The sequence below is a fragment of the Mirounga angustirostris genome, unplaced genomic scaffold (assembly GCF_029215605.1).
Source record: "Mirounga angustirostris isolate CCGP_5_RB_7025 unplaced genomic scaffold, mMirAng1.0.hap1 SCAF_4, whole genome shotgun sequence".
Taxonomy (NCBI): Eukaryota; Metazoa; Chordata; class Mammalia; order Carnivora; family Phocidae; genus Mirounga; species Mirounga angustirostris.
Window position 1 is genome coordinate 116,449,933 of NW_026991712.1, and position 5,997 is coordinate 116,455,929.

Below are 5,997 nucleotides of genomic sequence, written 5' to 3' on the forward strand. Positions count from 1 at the left end.
GGACTCCAGGATCATGACCTGAGCCGAAGGCAGTCGCTTAACCAACTGAGCCACCCAGGCGCCCCAGTTAGCTAGATCTTAAAAGTTATTTTTGCTATTCTCAAAAGTCAGTACATGCACATTAGAGAACATTTGGAAAATGCATCATGAAAATACCCATAAGCCACTTAGAAATAAGTACCAGTATTTTGGTATTTTGTTCTTTCCAGCTGTTTGGCTATGCTGTCTTTTTAAAATACAGTTGTGGGGGCGCCTGGGTGGCTCCGTTGGTTGGGCAACTGCCTTCGGCTCAGGTCATGATCCTGGAGTCCCGGGATCGAGTCCCGCATTGGGCTCCCTGCTTGTCAGGGAGTCTGCTTCTCTCTCTGACCCTTCCCCCTCTCATGTGCTTTCTCTCTCTCTCAAATAAATAAATAAAATCTTAAAAAAAAGAAAAATAAAAAAAATACAGTTGCGGACTCCAAGCTCTATTACAAAGCTGTCATCATCAAGACAGTATGGTACTGGCACAAAAACAGACACATAGATCAATGGAACAGAATAGAGAGCCCAGAAATGGACCCTCAACTCTATGGTCAACTCATCTTTGACAAAGCAGGAAAGAATGTCCAATGGCAAAAAGACAGTCTCTTCAACAAATGGTGTTGGGAAAATTGGACAGCCACATGCAGAAGAATGAAACTGGACCATTTCCTTACACCACACACAAAAATAGACTCCAAATGGATGAAAGACCTCAATGTGAGACAGGAGTCCATCAAAATCCTAGAGGAGAACACAGCAACCTCTTTGACCTCAGCCGCAGCAGCTTCTTCCTAGACACATCACCAAAGGCAAGGGAAGCAAGGGCAAAAATGAACTATTGGGACTTCATCAAGATAAAAAGCTTTTTGCATAGCCAAAGAAACAGTCAACAAAACTAAAAGACAACTGACAGAATGGGAGAAGATATCTGCAAATGACATATCAGATAAAGGGCTAGTATCCAAAATCTATAAAGAACTTATCAAACTCAAAACCCAAAGAATAACTAATCCAATTAAGAAATGGGTAGAAGACATGAACAGACATTTTTCTAAAGATGACCTCCAAATGGCCAACAGACACATGAAAAAGTGCTCAACATCGCTCGGCATCAGGGAAATCCAAATCAAAACCTCAATGAGATACCACCTCACACCAGTCAGAATGGCTAAAATTAACAAGTCAGGAAACAACAGATGTTGGCAAGGATGCGGAGAAAGGGGAACCCTCTTACACTGTTGGTGGGATTGCAAACTGGGGCAGCCACTCTGGAAAACAGTATGGAGGTTCCTCAAAGAGTTAAAAATAGAGCTACCATACGATCCAGCAATTGCACTACTGGGTATTTACCCCAAAGATACAAATGTAGTGATCCAAAGGGGTATGTGCACCCCAATGTTTATAGCAGCATGTCCACAATAGCCAAACTATGGAAAGAGCCAAGATGTCCATCAACAGATAAATGGATAAAGAAGGTGTGGTGTATATATATACAATGGAATATTATGCAGCCATCAAACCCCCCTGAAATCTTGACATTTGCAATGATGTGGCTGGAACTAGAGGGTATTATGCTGAGCAAAATAAGTCAATCAGAGAAAGACATGTATCATATGATCTCACTGATATGAAGAATTCTTAATCTCAGGAAACAAACTGAGGGTTGCTGGAGTGGTGGGGGGTGGGAGGGATGGAGTGGCTGGTGATAGACATTGGGGAGGGTATGTGCTATGGTGAGCGCTGTGAATTGTGTAGGACTGATGAATCACAGACCTGTACCTCCGAAACAAATAATACATTATATGTTAAAAAAAAAAAAATAGTAGGAAGGGAAAAATGAAGGGGGGGAATCAGAGGGGAAGACAAACCATGAGAGACTATGGACTCTGAGAAACAAACTGAGGGTTCTAGAGGGGAGGGGGGTGGGGGGAGAGGTTAGTCTGGTGATGGGTATTAAAGAGGGCACGTACTGAATGGAGCACTGGGTGTTAATATGCAAACAATGAATCATGGAATACTACATCAAAAACTAATGATGTATGGTGATTAACATAACAATAAAATTAAAAATAAAATACCATTGCAGTCCAGGTGTCATAGTAGGATTTGTTTAGTATTTTCATTTTCCTGCTTACACAAATGTATTCAATAACTAGAAATATGGAGATAAGCATAAAGGGGATAAAAACCCTAGCCCTTGCCACTTAGGTATGTCACCATTCCAGTTTATTTATTTATTTTTTTCCTATCATTCTGTACATTTTTTTTTTAAGAATATAAACTTTTTTTTTCTATTAACATATTATTTGTTTCAGGGGTATAGGTCTGTGATTCATCAGTCTTACACAACACAAAGCACTCACCACAACACTTACCCTCCCCAATGTTCATCATCCAGCCTCCCCATCCACCCCCTCTAGCAACACTCAGTTTGTTTCCTGAGATTATGAGTCTCTTACGGTTTGTCTCCCTCTCCTGGTTTCATCTTGTTTCATTTTTTCCTCTCTTCCCCTATGATCCTCTGCCTTGTTTCTTAAATTCCACACATCAGTGAGATCATATAAAAAGCTTCCAGGACAAACAGAAACTAAAAAAATTTGTGATCACCAAACCAGCCCTACAAGAAATATTGAAAAGGGTCCTCTAAGCAAAGAGAGAGCCCAAAAGTAACATAGACCAGAAAGGAACACAGACAATATACAGTAACAGTCACCTTACAGGCAATACAATGGCACTAAATTCCTGTCTTTCAATAGTTACCCTGAATGTAAATGGGCCAAATGCCCCAATCAACAGACACAGGGTATCAGATTGGATAAAAAAGCAAGACCCATCAATATGCTGTCTGCAAGAGACTCAGTTTAGACCCAAAGACACCTCCTGATTTAAAGTGAGGGGGTGGAAAACCATTTACCATGCTAATGGACATCCAAAGAAAGCTGGGGTGGCAATCCTTAGACAAATTAGATTTTAAACCAAAGACTGTAATAAGAGATGAGGAAGGACACTATAACATACTTAAAGGTCTATCCAACAAGAAGATCTAACAATTTTAAATATTTATGCCCCTAACATGGAAGCAGCCAATTATATAAGCCAATTAATAACAAAAGCAAAGAAACACATCAATAACAATACAGTAATAGTAGGGGACTTTAACACTCCCCTCACTGAAATGGACAGATCATCTAAGCAGATCAACAAGGAAATAAGGACTTTGAATGACACACTGGACCAGATGGACTTCACAGATATATTCAGAACATTCCATCCCAAAGCAACAGAATACACATTCTACTCTAGTGCCCATGGAACATTCTCCAGAATAGATCACATCCTAGGTCACAAATCGGGGTTCCACTGGTACCAAAAGACTGGGATCATTCCCTGCATATTTTCAGACAAAACAATGCTTTGAAACTGAAACTCAACCACAAGAGGAAAGTTGGAAAGAACTCAAATACATGGAGGCTAAAGAGCATCCTACTAAAGAATGAATGGGTCAACCAGGAAATTAAAGAAGAATTAAAAAAATTCATGGAAACAAGGGAAAATGAAAACACAACTGTTCAGAATCTTTGGGATGCAGCAAAGGCAGTCCTAAGAGGGAAGTACATAGCACTGTGTTCTATACATTTAAAAAACTTGGATCAGCAGAACTGATTTTAAAAGATTAATCTAGGGGCAGAAGGTATGTTTGGGGAATGGAGTCTACATTCTTGTAAGTATCTCTTAAATAAAATTCTAGTTTTTAAAAATTCTCCCTGTGTCACACATGCTTTAATTGGTTTAACTCCATTTCAGATATTGATGGAAAAATGCCAAGTCAAAAGGTAAAGTAGTAGCTCTCTTCCCCCCCCCAACCCCGCCGCCAGCCTCTGAGTGTGGGTGTTCTCGATGCAGATAGGTGTGTTTGGAATCCATGTATTGTTAGTGACCCTTTGGGGGAGTCATTTAATCTGATGACGGGAACATTTTCACTTAGGGAAGGGGGGATAATCCCCAGCAATTCCACATTTTGGCCTCTGCCCCCCCTAGTATTCTCCACCTCCATGGGACCTATTCCTTATTTGTCCATCTGCTTCAAGGCGGTTACAAATAGAGGTTTATGGCTGGCTGATCCACTCATGATGTGGATTGTTCAAGTGCAACAACTTGATTTTCGTATGGTAAAATTTCTAACACTTAGAAATTAAATCATGGCCAGGTCTTTCTAACAAGTGAAAGGGATCTGACATATTCTAAACCAGTGATTGTACATGTTTTTACTTATCTTTTGAGGTATGGAAAATCTCCCCGTACACCGGGGGACACCCACCTTGTTGAGAGCTGATCACACTAAGAAATCGAAGCTGAAGGGTGGGCCTACATTTTAGCAAATTAGGAATATTAGAAACACAAGGCAATTTCTGTGAAGATAAAATGGGTCCAACCTGTTCATGCTAGCACCTTGAAACAGTTGAAATCTTAGCTAATGTTGTCCCTTCCATCCCCGTATTTAAAACGAAGACTCTCTGGAAGCCACTTTCATTGTCAATCTCTGCTATCACTACAAGTTCAAGGATTTAATCCATGTAAGTTTCATGGAATTCGAGTTCAAGCACTCTCGTCCAATTTCCCCATTTTATAGATTAGAGAAGCCTGGAGAAACCAAAAGACCTGTCCAAGTTTTCCTTAGCAGGAGACATAGGACTAACTCCGGACTCTTGGTTACACAATTCAGTGCTGTTTGCTATTAAACTATGCTGTTGAGGCTTATTTTCCAGGAGGCTGCCTCAGGACTGACTTTAGTTGTAGCTCTCAAATACAATTCTGTTCAGTTACTAAATCAGCAAAATCATTCAATGCAATACCCGTATCTGGCTTTTGGGGGAAAGCTCTTGAGAGTGAGTTTCTGAATTATTTTTAAATCAGCTCAGGTGACAAGGAGTTAATAGCTAGAAACTGCTCTGTAGCTCTTCCTCTGAACTAAATGCTTCCTACACTAGATGCCTCTTGATAGTAAGCCTTTGTGTTCAAACCAACAAATGCACTTTACCCATGGTTGTCTTTGGTTTCTGAGCTAATTTTCTATCACAGGTGCAAGATTTACTTTAATTATCAAGATGAACAGCTGAGGGGGTCAGCCTATTACCCATCTGGTCCTAATCCAGCCAGGAGGCCTCTCTGTGCCCCATGCCAATATTTCCAATTGTCAATGGCCCTGACTTTTCCTGTTGCTGGAGTTTTAATCTCATCTGCCAATTGTGGGGCTACCAACAGATTCCCTGGCCCCCTAAACACCTCCTCACTCTCCCCCTCCCAGATAGTTCCACAGACACACTCCCTTCATCAGGATCTCAAAATTGCAAGGTGTCACCACACATGTGCCGTTCCAGACCACAGAGGCCCAGCAGTCCTCACAAGCATAAACCTCCATTCCTCACGCCCACTGGCTTCTCTCTAGCTGGGAGGACTTCCAACTGCCATCCCGGGAGGCTGAAACTCACACAGAGTGAAAGAGGAAGAGGGAAAAGGTGACCACAGAGCTTTGCTTTCCCCCTGCACAGTCTCAGAACATTCCTCATGCCCTCTCTGTGAACTGCGACAGCCTGTGGCGGGCACAGCCATTACTGGAAAGGATCAATGTTTTCAGACATCTGAGAAAGAAGGAAGATCCCCGGTGTGCAAGATACTTAAGAGCAAGATAAAAGGTAGAAGTGATGGTATGTTGAATTTAAGATTCTGCCAAGAAATATTTTGTCTTAAATTGATATAGGTGACAAAACCACAAAAGAACCGGGTCTAATGCTCTTAAAGGTATTGGAAAGGCTAGTTTGTTCTACATTGTTTCAAAGGACAGGTCTAGGAGGGGAGAGTTACAGGAAACTCCCAGATGAAGACATGTCAGTCATGTTGAATACTTCACTGAAGGTACTTAAGCAGAGACTTGGTTGCTCTGTCAGAGGTTTCTCTGGAACGTTCTTACTCCCT